Source organism: Rattus norvegicus, chromosome 10 (assembly GCF_036323735.1).
Source record: "Rattus norvegicus strain BN/NHsdMcwi chromosome 10, GRCr8, whole genome shotgun sequence".
Classification (NCBI taxonomy): domain Eukaryota; kingdom Metazoa; phylum Chordata; class Mammalia; order Rodentia; family Muridae; genus Rattus; species Rattus norvegicus.
The window spans coordinates 41,024,904-41,040,384 of NC_086028.1; the positions used below are offsets into that span (position 1 = coordinate 41,024,904).

The following is a 15,481-nucleotide window of genomic DNA, read 5'->3' on the forward strand; positions in this document are numbered from 1 at the left end:
CAATAGGAAACTGGTAAACACTGTGACCCTGCAAATCACAGTGTTCCAACACCAATATCCACATTACATGATGCTCAGTATTACAGAAACTGAAGACATCTGTGCAAAGGTCGCCGTCCATTTCACTGTCAATACTAGTTATTCTTGCAGGGTATTGATGAGAATAAGTGATGTGTTAACAAGTTTGTATGTAAATTTAAACATTCAAAATTTCAAAATTTAATTAAGTCATCTCTCTTCCTTTTACTACCTCCAAACTCTTTCATGTGCCCCTTCACATCAATGTCTTTTTCTTCATTATTGTTATTTATCATCTAGAGATATAAACTAGAGATAACTCCACTTAGAAAAGTAGTCTGTATTACTTTAATTTTTTTATTTTGCCTTATTGCTCCAGCTAGTACTCCAGACACTGTATTAAAAAGGAGTTGGGGTAGTTGACAGCTCTTTCTACTGTTTGTATCCTTGGTAATACTTTATTTTCAGCAATTATATTTTCATCACAGCCTCCTGGCTATGCTTGTTCCTCTCTTTAGTCCAAATTTCATCTTTATTGCCTTCCATACTCTTTCGGGGTTGGTCTGCTGGTTGTGAATTTTTGTAACCTGTTTGAACAGTGTAAAGGTTTTAGTTCCCCTTCACCTGTGGCAGACAGTTTTGCTGGGTATATTAATGTAGGCTGAACCTTATAGTTCTTTAGGACTTGAAATGCACTGTTCCAGGATTTTCTGACATTCAAAGTTTCCATTGAGAAATTAGCTATTATTCTGATAGGTTACCTTTTATATGTGAGTTGTGTTTTTCTCTTGTAGGTATCAGTACTCTTTTTTTATATTATTTAGGGTTTTAACTATGATATAACATGGGAGTTGGTTTTCTTCCCCTGTGGAGATGTGTGTGTGTGTTTGTATGGGGTGTCCTGTCTATTTGGTATGCTGTGTACTTCTTGTGTCTATATGGGTGAGTATTCCCTTAGTTTGAGGGAGTTTTCTTCTAGACTTTTGTTGAAGATCCACTCTATATCATAGATTTATCTTTCTCATGTATGATTATAATTTAACTTTTGCCCTATTCATGGTGTTGTAGAGTTCCTGTGCATTTCTTTCCTATTTTTAAAATAATTTCTGTATTCTCTACTTGTGTGATTTAACTCTTCTACTTGATGCATTCTTTATAATTCTTTATAAGGCTTTCCCCTGTGTTTTCTATTCAGGCTAGGTTACTGATGTTTTCAATTCTCTCTTCAGTTCAGCTTATGTTTTTCTTAATAATTCTGTCTCTTTATTCAATTTGATTTTTAAATCCTAGATTCTTCCATCAACCTTATAGTTGTGTTCTTGGGCAATGTTCAGGCATTTATTTTCTTTATGTTCTTTGAGCTATTTGTGTTTTCTTTAGAGTTCTTCAATGCTTTGAAGTTTATTATTTTATTATGCTTTAAAATTCTGTGTCCTATGATTCATCAAGGCAATTCTCACTGGAAAACATGTGTATGGGACTGGTTGGTTTTGGCAGACATGGGGGTGGGTGGCATAGGGTACTGCTGTACTCTGTCACACTCTTTGTATTTTTGTGATGAGACCTTGGTATGTGGACTGCTTTTGTCAGTTCTTTATCTAAAGTTGACATAAAAGACTGAGACAAAGCATGGGCTGTCAATATTTGGTATCTTCCATCATTCTCCACTCTAGTCTCTAAAGCTCACTGGTTGGTTGGCAATGGCCTGTCTCTACCTCCCTGGCACTGGGGTTTGAGATACAATCATTCACAATCTTTTTGTGGTTGCTGGGGATCCAGACTAAGATATCCGGGCTTACCTGCAAGAATTTCACCCAACAAAGACATTTCTATACCCCCAAATATATTTTAAATCGAAACTATCATCCCTCCATGAGGATTTCTAGGTAGTTGATGGAGAGATCACCAGTTTCTTCAGCAGTGGTAAGTTGACTACGTACACCTAAATATACCTAATGGATCACATCAGCTCCGCTAAAACATGACAATTTAGAAATACATGAGAATAGAATGAGACTAGTTAAGAAGAGTAAGAGTAAGAAGAACAGGAGTGGGAAGAGTCAAGAAAAAAGGTCATTTACATTCTGTATGAAAGTATAATGCAAACTATAATTATCATAACAAATACAGAATAATAAAAACAAGATTATAAAAAATATGACCAAAAGCAAATTCAAACAGAAAATGAACCTTACTGTTTTAAAATCTACAATTTAGTTTGAAGGAAAGAAGTAATGTGCCTCTCATTACGTGACTTTTCTTTTCTTTCCAAACACATAACACTGACACATGCCATGGACTCAAGGAGCAGAGGGGAGAGTAGTATTTCAAAATCAAATGAATAGAAACAGGTTAGGAACACAAGTCATGAGAAATACCAGGGCCATGATTGCTCTGAGTCTGTTATGGATTGTGACTAGAGTCAGTTTCTAATGTAAACTGGCACCAAGTGTCTCTCTGCCAGAAGGAGGGAGGTTTGTCAACCTGAAATGTAAGTGTAGGATAAGGCCTCTTTATTGCTGAAAGAAATGCTTCAGCATGCTGCAACGAGTGGGAGAAGCTGTAAACCACTGTCAGAGCCAAGGGTTTGAAGTGTCAAGGAAAAGACTCAGCCAAGATCCAAAGCTGTTCTTGACTAAGACAAGGCTATGATATTATAGAGGAGGCACAGATTGTAGCCAGAAGAAAGCTAAGTGTAATGTGACACTATCTCCATGTGAACAAATAGGAAACTGACACAAGACTATAGCAGGAGTCCCCACTAGGGTTCAGCTTGCTGAACCAATGAGTTTTATTGGGATTATTTACAGGAGTATGGGTGAGTAGTTACTTACAGGACTATAAATTATTTAAGGACAACTGCATCTCATAAGTCCACCCCAGCATTGGTGACAATTCATAAAAACAGGAAACCTAGAGTACACTACAGAGATGTAGACAGCTCAATGAGTTGATAAGTCTCCTATTCTTGTGGCTAAGTTGGCTCGAACCTCTTCTAATTGGATCAACTGGTCTCTGCCTCTTCTAGGAGGCTTGGCTTGTCCATGGGTGTCACTAGACAATTCTTACTGCCTTGGGGAGGAAAGGGCACAGTGAATCTGATCAGTTTCATGGACTTCCTGAAACCCATGAATCATTTATTTCTTGATCTCAGGAAACTTCTTTTCAGAATAGACTGTTCCATCTCTGCTCAGAATATCTGTTGTTTTACCTTCCTTTTAACATCCCACGATTAACACGCTTCCCGCCAAGACAGAAGAGTTTAATCTTAGGAGAAAATACGATACAACTCTGAGAGATCTGGTAAATTCTCCAAGGCTAGATGCCACCTTATCAACATCAGATGAGATATAGAAAAATTAAAAATAAATGTTTAGTTTGATCATGTCCCAATCCTTGTGGTTTGGGAAGGAAGAATAAAAGAAGCAATAGATGATAAAATATGTCAGAAGTCACTTCTTGGTATGGATATATATAAAAGTGATGGGATTCACAGAACATAAAAGAAAGGAGGAAAAGGGGGGGGAAGCACAGCTAAAGGATAGACGTAATCTTAACACATCATAAGCACAGTGAAGATAGCAAAATTGAGCTGATTAACTACATCAGCAAGGTGGATAAAACCAGCAGAAGTTCTGACCTACATATTAAAAATATTATTAAAACACTCCTGAAATTAAGTCAAGATGCAAATGAGCATCCTTAAACTTGAAATGGAAAAAAACTTGAATTAGAAAGCAAATCTCATTACCAGATATAAAAAGGAATGGAACATTGTTACTAAAAGGATAATTCACTCCAAGCTATGAAACTGATGAAGTTTGGATCATGCCATCGGGGCACTAGAGCACAGAAAGAAATACCAACAGACACACAAAGAAATTAACAAAGCTAAAACTCATACTGGAAGACTCAAAATACCACACCAAGAACATGACGGATGACTCAAACAAGCAAAATAGCCAAGTTCTAAGAAAAAACCATTTTATGTACATTTGTGTTTTCCTCAGGGTCACTCATTGTACCTGGACATCACCGATTCAGCCATGCTTGCTGACCTTTAAGGACCAGGCATCCTCCTATGTCTACCTTCCAAGCTAAGACTCCAGTTGTGCACCACCACACCTGGCATCTTCGTGTGGGTACTAGAAATATAAACTTAAATCTTCCTGTTTGAATAGCTAAAATTTTACTGACTGAGCTATCTCTACAAAAAAAACAGTCTAAGAATCTCAAACATTCCATATGTCGGTGATTCTACATGACTGTCTGAATAGGGGCACCATGAGACACTCTTTTAGGATGGCAAAATTTTGTTTACGGTTCTGTTTAATGCCATTCTTCTTACTGAAATGAGTTTAAACTCTGAAAGTTTCCCGAGCAGGCAGAAATGGGAGCTACACAGAGACATCTCTTTATCTGTATTCCTGGCTTGCTCACTGTGGTAACCATAATACAATTTAACATTTTAAATGGTTTTTATTGTCTCCAGTGGAGGTTTTGCATTAGAGTTTAACTTACAGGGGCTGAGGAGATAGTTTATATGATCTGTCAGTTCAGGATGCAAACTAGATCCACAGAGCTCATGTCAAAAAATGGCATAGTCTGTGCTTGTATTTCCAACACAGTGGGAGGAGAGAAGATGGGTCTCTGGGATTCAACAGTTCCCTTTGCTAAAGGCACCACACATTTCAAACACAGGACTCTGAGAATCCTAGCTGAATCTGACCTGAAAGACTCCCCTCTGAAGACTAGTTTTCATAGATCCAGAATGTTATATTTAAGCTTCCTAAGGGAGGAAAGCAACCAACGATTCTATTCAGCTGTGATGACTGTGACACACAATGCCCACAATGACCAGCACAACATGATATCCCTAATGGTGTAATGGTGGCATTTTTATCTTGGTGGCAACCAACAGTTGTCATGGTTGGACTCAAGGCCTACACAATTAGAGAGAAATGATATCCAGCACTGGAAACCTAGCCAAGCACCAATGACTGGTAAGGCCATGTACCCTAGAGGAGCATCTCTTAATGATATTTCCCTGAACTATAATAATTTCTAACATAGTCTAAATATTTATTCTTATTTCCACAGATAAGTGTAGCTCTCACCCCTCATCAAAGAAGATCATAGACCACTAAAACCACACACACACATACGCAAATGGCAGAAAACTAGTAATTATTGGAGGGGGCAACCAAAATCGATCCATATGTGACAGAACTCCTGCACCTAAGTCTCAGGGAACATCTCCAAAGAAGGGCAGAAATGCCATAGAGCAAGAGGAACAAAAATATTTGCTGTGAAATTTTGTCTCCCGGAAATGACAGGGAAGCTTCATTTATATAGTTCAACAATATGGCTGCCTGAACAAGACCCAAACAGAGACACCTCCGTGATTTGCTAATGGGTAAGGGGAAATCCCATGATGTTCCACCTTAGACAAAGAGCTATATGCTACTAATGTCTGCTGAGAGAGCGAGAATTAGTTTCCAGGGATGAATCCTCTAATGGTCATCTAATAACCTGAAATCGTGGACATACACGCAACACTAAATAGATTCAAGAGGTTGTCTTTCTGTACTTATACACACATACACATGCACATACACACATCTGCACATATGTATCAATAACAATTAAGGAAAAGGAGAAAAGGAGGAACATGAGTTGGACCTAGAGCAAGGTGGGTGCATGGGATGTTTTGGAGGGGGTGAAAGAAATACAGGGGTAATGTAATTATCTTTTAATTTAGACAATAAGAAGAAAAGTATAAGTTTAAAACTATTATAAGCTCCCTTCCCTCAAAAAAAATCTATGTTTAAGGACCTGAGGTGAAGCATAGAATAAATTGTGACATCTTTGTAACTGAGAGTATCAAGTGATAATCTGTGGCATGTGGCTAGAACAGCACCAGCGAGTATATAATTCTCATTAATTTGTTAGCAATATTCACTGTAAATCAAATGTTAAACATTTAAAGTATGGCTGTCCTCTGGGAGGTTCTACCCAGCATCTGACTCAGACAGATGCAGACACTCACAGCCAAAAAGCAGATGGAGCTTGGGGACTCTCGTGGGAGAACAGGGGAGAGGATTGTGTGCTGGAAGGGGTAAGAATTCCACAGGAAGACCCACAGAGTCAACTAACCTGGACCTTTGGAGCTCTCAGAGACTGAACCACCAACCAAAGAGCATATACAGGCTGGACCTCAGCCTTCCCACACATATGTAGCAGATGTACAGTTTGTTCTGCATGTGGGTCCTGAACAATTAGAGCAGAGGCTATACCAAAAGCTGTTGCTTGTCTGTGGGATATGTTCTTCTAGCCAGACTGCCTTGTCTGGCCTCAGTGGAAGAGTATTCTCCTAGCCCTGCAGAGACTTGATGTGCCAGGGGTCAGGGTCAAGGGTCGGGGGAGCACCTGCTCAGAAGAGAAGGGTAGGAAGGATGGGGAAAGGGTTGTGGGAAGGGGTGACAAGGAGGAAGCAGAATGTAAAGTGAATAAATTAAAAATAAAATAATAAAAATTTAAAAGTAACAAAGCAATAATCTACATGGAACCAAGGATAAATTATATTAGAGACAGCTGAAACTAATAGAAGAGCCAACAAAGAAGATATAAAAAAGAGTAAAACTAGAAATTCATTCTTTTAAAATAGTCTAACAAATTGCGTCTGATTGAGACTGATTTCCCAAAGGGGAGGGGGAATACAAGAAGGAAAGAGAAAAATTATAACTCTTTGGCGCTCTCATTAGAGAGCCAGTGGTGGGTATCTCCCTGTAGATTCTTGGTACTGAGTGTGGTAGAGTATATCACAGAAATGGATGAATGGATGGATGGATGGATGTTGCCAATCAGAATCAGATTTTCAGAAAGAAGATAACCTGCTAGGTCTGGGGATGGCATTACCTACACTTAGGGTGAGTCTGTCTATCTCAGCTAAACTAATCAAGATAGTCCCTCCAAAGTGTGTGTAGGATCCTGTTTCCTAGGTGACTCTGCAATCAGTCAAGATGGCAATCAATATTAACCATCACCTTTATATGCACATTTTATGTATGTAGTTTGTTATTTTTAACTAGGATTATGTATTACTGTATGATAAATAGTGGAGTACATTGTTTTTAAAGTATGCTAATATAGAAACTTTATCTTGGTATCATTATATAGTACATAAATTATGTTCTAATATGTATTGTTTGTATCATATAGGTGATATCTTTTTATATTACCTCCTTTTAAAGAAGAATTTTCTTCAAAAAGCTGTTGCTAAAATAATGTCACCTTTAAATCAAGGCTATAAGGTCACCAAGCTCAATGTTCATTAACTGAACTGACCACAGGATCTGAAGAACTGAGATGTCCTCAGTGGGAGGTCTCCCTGCAGAGGCCCTTTGATAAGAGTGGCAGGTAATTAATCCTTGTAAATCAATCTGCCCACTTAGTGCTAATGAATTAAGAACTACTTCACAAAGACTGTCCAGTTTCTGGCTAATGAAGTGACAGCTAACATGACTGGGCCTGCTGTGGAGGAAGGCTCTGTCATATAGTAGATACACCCTCACATAGATCCCTGTCATCTTTAATAAGATTCAGCATGGATGAATCCATCCATCCTTAGGGAATCAGCATAACAACATGCTTTGTACTCTTATGTTTGTGATTCTGACCACTCTCTTTGGAACTATAAGTAGAAAAAAGTCAAGGGTTTCCCTCCACTCTCTCCTCTTTCTGTCATTTGGAGAAACAAAGATATCACTTCATGGTCTCTGGGGAGTTGACAGAAGTAGAAGGGACTGATGCATCAGAGCCCAGATGTCCAGGGTTTGCACAGCAGCATATTGTAAGACCTGCCTCCAAGATCCATGAGCATGATGGGATCCTTTAAAAAGAATGAGCAGATTCTAGAAACAATGCCTGAAGGATAACAGCTGTCCTTTACTTCCAGAACAGGAGAGCCATAGATCAGCACATAGCCAGCTGTCCAGCCATTCTACTTTTCCATATATCCATGTTTCCAACACAGCTAATTGTAATGTACCAAGTCATAAGAGGCTTTCCCCCTAGCAGAACACACAGACCACTTACATGCAAGAAACTAAGTATTTGACCAAGAAACACTCGGTGACTGGGGTAGAGTTAACCTTCTGCCACGGTAAATATACAAGTTATCAGTAAAGTTGACAGTGGCGTTGCTGGTCAGGAATAAATAGAGAAGATGGGCAAGGAGAGCAGCTGAGAAGTATAAGTAGAGATGGACATATGGAAGCCATGTGTAAAATGTGTGTGATGATCATTGCTTGCATTGGGTGGTACACCAAGTACAGTGTGTAGCCTCTGTCCAAGTTCACAGCCATAATTTCAGCTTTGTCCAGTATTGGTATGGCCCTAGGAAATGCCCTAAAGGGGAGTTAAATGCTCTTTCCCTCTCTTGTACCATCTCTCTCTTCTCTCTTGGTATGTAATAAATTTTGCCTACCACAAGGAGAGTCTGTGTCTTTAACATCCTCTGGCATAGGATAGCAAATTACAATCCCAAGTTGATGTCGGGTGTTTGTGAATGTGCATCACCCTAGTTCCTTAAGTCCCACACAACTGGGTCATAAGAGGCTCTGTTGCACTCAAACACAGCTTCAATATAGAAAAGTTGTAATCTTCTTGATGAATTAATAGACAAGGAGAGGCTAGCAGAATATGGAGAGAATATGCTTAAAATACAGTGAGCTGAAAATGGACTCCTGTAACCCTGAATAAGTAATTACTGCATATAGTAAAAGAAGGAGTGGCTACACCTAAGCAAACATAAACCTATTTACACAATGTAAAATTGATCCTCATTGAGCCATCTCTCTCCATTTTGAATATACTCACAAGTCAAGGTATGAAAAGTTGGGCACTCCCTGGAAAGAGATAGTCATGATAGCCCCAGAGAACACAGCACGCAGAACTGAGCTCTGTTTTCATCCTGGTCCCTGGCTGTTTATGCCATGCTCCATAAGATTATATCCCATACAGTGGCATGTAGAGATATGCTTCTTAGAGAATATATTTAGCTGAAGAAGCTTATCATTGGGATGGAGTTTTTCAGGAATCATGCTCTGGCCCTGATGGAGGAGCCACTGCAAGTACAGATTTCTGATTCTCAGATAAATTCCACTTCCTCCACAGCACCCGGATCAAAACATTCCTGGACCTCTCTGAGCAGACCACTCTCTTTGCAGAAGATGTCGAGGTCAGGTTGCACCTGAGCTGTTTCAAACATTAATAATTTTTTGTTCCAAGTCACAGCAGACAAAACCTCATAGTCATGAGACTCTAAGGTTCTATTTCATGCAGAGACATGCTCATGGGTCAGCTTGGTCATTGTGTCGCCTTGACAAGTCCCATGATCTATCCAGATCGGCCTGATCCTTCAACTCTACGAAATGCCTAACTGTCCAGTAGGAACTCTTTTCCTGCCATTCTCAGAATCTGGGGATGTGTGGGTACAGAAATTTACAGAACAAACTAAGCACACTGATGTAAGGTGCCTCTGATCACAGTGGCTTGATAGTTTGAGCTTTGAATTCAGAACAAAACCTTGTGGGATCTGGAGATCTTCCCAGCTACTGAGTCACCCCTGGCAAACCCTTTCATATCTTCCTGAGCCTAGGATTATTCCCCCTTGATAGAAGATGAAGAACGAATGGAATTTTCAGGAGCATTGCAAAGTAGAATAAGGAAAAGTGTATAATTATTCAGTATAACCCACCAAGGTGACCCAGTGTTGGGCAGTTATGGAATGATTTATTCTTTTCCAGTTATTTACAGGTATGATCTTTATTTCTTACTCACTTTCTCAGGGTCAAATCACTCCATTGTCTTAAGCCTGTCCCCTTCACATGAGATAATAGAGCCAACTCTGACTCACTTCTCTCCACAGCACTCTGGGCCTTTGATGCCTTCCACATGGAAACTGCACTGGAAAACAACTGGGTGCATAGGCACTCCAGCTCTATAAGCCCAGCATGGCGAGCCATCCTCTAGCAGACAGCATTTAAATGGAACATTCCACTGATGGATTTGAGTGTTAATAATTGATATTCTCGTACGTATACCCATTCATCCACTCAATGACTCTTTGATTATGTAGCAGAATCAAAAAGCTTCAATATGAGAAAAGAACTTATATATGACTTATTGTACTGTCTGTTTGAAGGAGATTCAAGGAAGTTAAATGAAATTTTTATTTCCACATTGAGGAGAATATAAACAAAACAAACTAACACATCCTGCCAGGCTGTTGGAAAAAGAATGAACAGAACTTTGCTTCTCTCTAGGATCTCAAAGGGCTCAGGGAAAATGAAATGTGTGCAGAGATGGCTGTGAAGTGAGAGACAGGCACTTGGCATAGTTATGGAGGTTTTAATAGGCTATTACTTCCCGCAAGAAGAAAAGACGGGGGTCTGGTGTTCAGGTCTGTGCTACTCAAGTAGGCATTTCCTTTCTTATGTTGGGAAGACCCACTTTTTCTTCTGCAGCCACTGTCTCTTCCTCTCTGAATAGTATGAGTGGAACTGACCCCATTCCCAACCTTAGACTTTGCTCAACTAGTTAGGAATAGTATACTGTTCAACTGTGGAAATTATCTTCCAGATGGGCACATTACCCAGTGGTCATTGTGAGAGCCCTCAACAGCCAGATATCTCAAAGGGGGAAAGTGGTTCAGTGCTACTCATTATAAAAGAATCAAAGAGATAGAAAAAATACAGATTGCTGGGGCAGGGGAGCTGGCTCAATGGGTAAATGTTTACTATTCAGGCACGAGAACATCAGTTTAAAGCCTACTGTTCATGTCAAAAGCCAGGCAAAGCTGCTGTGCATACCTGTAGCCCCAACATCATGAGAGGTGGAGACAGGAGGATTGCTGCAGCTTGCTGGCTTCCAAAGCATCTCTGGGTTCATGACATAAGATGATATCTAGGGAATAAGATAGAATAATTGAGGAGAGCACATGATGTAACTCTCTGGTCTCTGTGAATGCATAAGAATAAACATAAGCACATGTATGAGCATGTATTGCAGATGCATATATACCCAAAATGCAGATGCATGCACATGCAAATGTAATTAAATAAATTAATAAAATTAGATGCAGATTCCTAATAGCATTTGGGTACCTGGATCTAGATGAATCTTGAATTAATGATGTTTCAGAAGACACAGTTCTGTTGCTATGTAAACTAAGGTTAAATTGTGATTATTTTTATAGATTTCTGTATTTTATATGTATATAGCATTTGGCCTACATGCATGTATTTGCACCATTTACGTGTGCCATGTCCACAGAGGTCAAAAGAAGACATTAGATTCGCCAGAACTGGAATTACAGATTATTGTCAGCTACATTGTGGGTACTGGAAATTGAATGCAGTCCTTTGGAAGAACAGCAAGTTCTCTTCATAGCTGACCCACCTCTCAAATTCCTAAGCTGGGACTTTAAGATACATTTAGAACAGTGATATACTAATTTGTCCATGATTGGTAGACTTTGCATTTGTGTATAATGAGGAACTTATAGGACAGCAATGGAGGGAGAGGTAAAATGGGAACATAGGGAAGAATCTGGGAGATCACAAAGCATTGTGCTTGAGTGCAGTCAGAGAGATAAGAGACAACTGAGAGAATGAAAACAAGGAGAAGATTTCGGGAAGTCTTTGGTCCCACACTGCAAGGCTTTAACATGGAGAAGAAGGAACCATTTGGGGATTTTAAAGACAGCCTTGTTCCATGCTGAGCTGTGCAGAGTGGAAGCAGGCAGATGTAGAGGACGGACGTTTAAGGAAATAATTATGGCAGAGAGAGCTGTGTGATAGACACATAATTAACACTCTTGCCAAGTGTCTCTTCTTTTTCAGAATGGGAAATTCACTTCTGCTTCCTTCCTGACATCAATTTGTGTTCTGTGAGTTGATTGGTTCTCTTGAAGCTTCTGTTGGCTTTAGTATCTTTCTTGGTTCCTGAGGAAGCTGGGAGTTTCATTTTATACTCACGCACATATATTCACTTTCAGTAATTAGAGAAAAAATAAATCTTCATTGAGATCCTCTTCAAGCTCCAAGTTCTTCAAGCTATCATCATTAGTTTAGATTAAAATTGAGCAAAAGATTTTACCTATCACAAACATGTTGACATGTTATAGTCTTTTTTTAAAACAATAATACTTAGCTTCTCATAAACATTTTCAATTTTTTATTGTCTTGGTTATTCACAATAACATGTGCTGGTTAATTTAACAGTTACCTTGACATAGCCTAGGATCATCAGGGAAGAGAATAATAATGAAAAATTATCTAGATCAAATTGGCTTTGGACATGTCTGTGGGGGATGATCTTGATTGTTAATTGTAGAAAGACAAGGCCCACTGTGGACAGTACCATACCTTGGGATGAGGATCCTGCATAGTATAAGAGGATAAAGCTAGCTGGAGCAAGCAAGCAGGTAGGGTGTGTGTATGTGTTTCACTTCATTCTTGACTGTTGGATAGTGACTAGCTGCTCGAGATCCTGCTTTGACTTCCTCTCAGTAATGGAGTAATTGTAAACCTAATAACCCCTTTCTCTTCTAGTTTATTTTTGCCATATTTTATCATAGCAACAGAATGAAATTAGAATTTGCCAAATAATTACCAAAGTGCCAAACAATTACACCAGAGAGGACACATACAGGTTTTGGAATCAGTCTCCTCACTAGATATCCTTCCATGATTGGAACAGAATTTTCTTAAGACATTATTGGGACTGGAGAGATGGCTAAGCAGTTAAAGGCAGGTAGTGCTCTTACAGAGGATCTGAATTTTGTTTCTAGCACTCAAATCTGGTGACTCACAAGTGCCTTCAATTTCAGCTTTAGGGTATCAGAAATCCTATTCTGGCCTCTGTAAGGCACCTGAACACTTCTAAATATGCCCTCCCCCAGCACATAATTAAAAATAAAATAAATCTTTTTAAAAGGACATTTTGTGTTTTCTTAAAAATAGTAATGCTTAGTATTGGAAGATACTAAGTATTGGAGAAGGAAAAACTCCCTTTAGAACATTAACTGGGATTAAATGTGAGAGTAGATTTTGACACTGAATGCTTTCCTTATAACAAAGTGCTGGGGATGTTTGAAAGAGGAAGTGAAATTATAAAGTGTTAAAAATATGGAAAAGTGGCTCTGTTAGGGACTAGAGTCATTACCTTGGTCATGAATTCATAAGGTCTTCCTTCCTTCCTTCCTTCCTCCCTCCCTCCCTCCCTTCCTTCCTTCCTCCCTTCCTTTCTTCCTCCCTTCCTCCCTCCCTCCCTTCCTTCCTTCCTTTTTTCTTTCTTTCCCAAGCATAATATTTGAGAATCACATCACGCATCCTAATCATACTCACTCACTTCCCAGTCCTCCCAAGTCTACCTCACCTTGTGACCTACCCACAAAAAAAAGTAAAAAAACAAAAAAGCAATAAAAACAGGCCTAATTTGTGTTACCCATATACTCACTAGAGTATGTTTAAACTCACAGTGGCTAGACCCTTAAAGAAAACTGAGTCCTTCCCTACCCACACTCCTGCTTCTGTATCTTTACTACCATTTTTATATATTTGGTTGTAAGCCTAGCCTTTAGTGGCTGAGCCATCTCTCCAGCCCATTACTACCATTTTTAAAAGTTCTTTTCAGTGACTTTCTGTCTAGGAGGTCACTTCTTTTAGATGTGGGGGTGGGTAGGGATTGTCACAGAAGCCTACTATGTCCTCCTTTCTCAACTGAGTCTTCAGTCATCAATATCACTGTAAAAATAACATCCTTGCCTTTTATAATCAGAAGGAACATGGAATGTGAACTTCTTCTACATGATGTCTGGTGACAGCATGGACCACAGATATCCACCTGGCATCCGATATCAGCACATGCCACATAGCTCAGTATTGTCTACAGTAGCACAATAAATCACATACATCAACATAGCCCTCTGTAGCATGGGCCTAGGACATCAACATGACCTCTAGGACAACAGGGGATAAGGGTACCAATATGGTCCCTGGTAGTAGCCCAGAGCATGGGCATCAACCTGGCTTCAGGCAGAAGCACAAACCATGACATCTGCCTGGCCTTTGGTGGTAACACAGGTCATGGACATCAACACAGCCCTCAACTGCAATAAGACCATGGACTCATACATACAGGGAATCCTGCTTCACTTTAAGAGTTGCCTCAGGACATTCTATCCAAACAGAATGATGCTCAAACTTAAGTCATAAAACTGCTTCCTGAATGTGTGGATTACCAGGCTTACTGCTGGATTGAGTATATAAAATCCCTCCTAGGATCCTGTGTGTCAAACTGGTCCCCAGATGGTAGTTTTGTGAGGTTGTAGAAACTTTGGACCCTACTGTAGAAGTGTATCACTGGGAGAAGGACCTTGAGACTTTCTACCCTGCCCTATACCTTGTTTTACTTTTGGTTTCCTGAGCCTGAATGTAATGTGACCAACCAGCTTCCTGCTCCTCTTATCATGCCTTTCCCACCACGACAGACTATGTACCCTGGAACTTTAAGACAAAATAAGATGTCCCTCAAGTTGTTTTTGTCACTGTATCATCCTACAGCAACAAGAAGCACAGCTTCAATGGTTAGGTATGAAGGACACAAAGGCAACATTTTATGAACACAGTGACCCATTAGTGACACTTCCCAAGCAGGCTCTGAAAGCACGTCAGAGAGCCATAGAAACTTGGGGAAGAGACCTCTCACCCAGGTGTAGGTAATTCAGATAGAACTCAGATAGTAAGAAAAAGTGGATTAGGAAAGAAGTATTTAAAGTAACCTCCATAGTTAGGGTTACTATTGTTATGATTAAATACCATGACCAAAAGCCAGTTAGAGAGGAGAGGGTTTATTTGGCTTTCACTTTCACATTGTAGTCCATCACTAAAAGGAGTCAGAATAGAAACACAAACAGGGAAGAGACCTGGATACAGGAGCTGATGTAGAAGCTATGTGGGGGGTGGGTGCCGCTTACTGGCTTGCATTGTCTGCTTTCTTATACAACCAAGGACCACCTGCCGAGGGATTGGGCCGCCCACAGTGGGCTGGGCTTTTCACATTAATCACTAATTAAGAAAATAGCCTATATGCTTGTCTGCTTATAGCTTGCTATTATGGAAGCATTTTCTCCATTGAAATTCCTTCCTTTCAGATGACACTAGCTTATTTCAAGTTGACATAAAACTGGCCAGCATATCACTTTCAGGATGTCTTATCAGCCAAGAAGATGTGACAGTTGGATCAATAAACCAGTTATAAGAGCAAAGAGGGTGCTGACCCAGGAATGAGGAGTCTGGCTGGAATATGAACTGATTCCCCAGGGTTCTGTGTCTCAATACCATGAAGTCTTCAGAAGGTAGCCCCTTCATTAGAACAAGTTTGTCACTGGGGTTGG

The 15,481-nt window shown here is 39.7% G+C and overlaps 2 long non-coding RNA genes across 3 annotated transcripts in view; one reads left to right on the plus strand and one right to left on the minus strand.

Moving 5' to 3' along the window:
• The window catches only part of LOC134480796 (uncharacterized), a 186,430-nt gene that overhangs the window by 150,186 nt on the left and 20,763 nt on the right, over positions 1–15,481 (plus strand). The gene's annotated exons all lie outside the window — the stretch shown is intronic.
• The window catches only part of LOC102552882 (uncharacterized), a 91,333-nt gene that overhangs the window by 15,250 nt on the left and 60,602 nt on the right, over positions 1–15,481 (minus strand). For both annotated transcript variants that reach the window (XR_005490216.2, XR_005490217.2), the window contains one exon: positions 10,893–10,986. This is a non-coding gene — a long non-coding RNA (uncharacterized LOC102552882). The remainder of the gene's footprint in view (positions 1–10,892; positions 10,987–15,481) is intronic.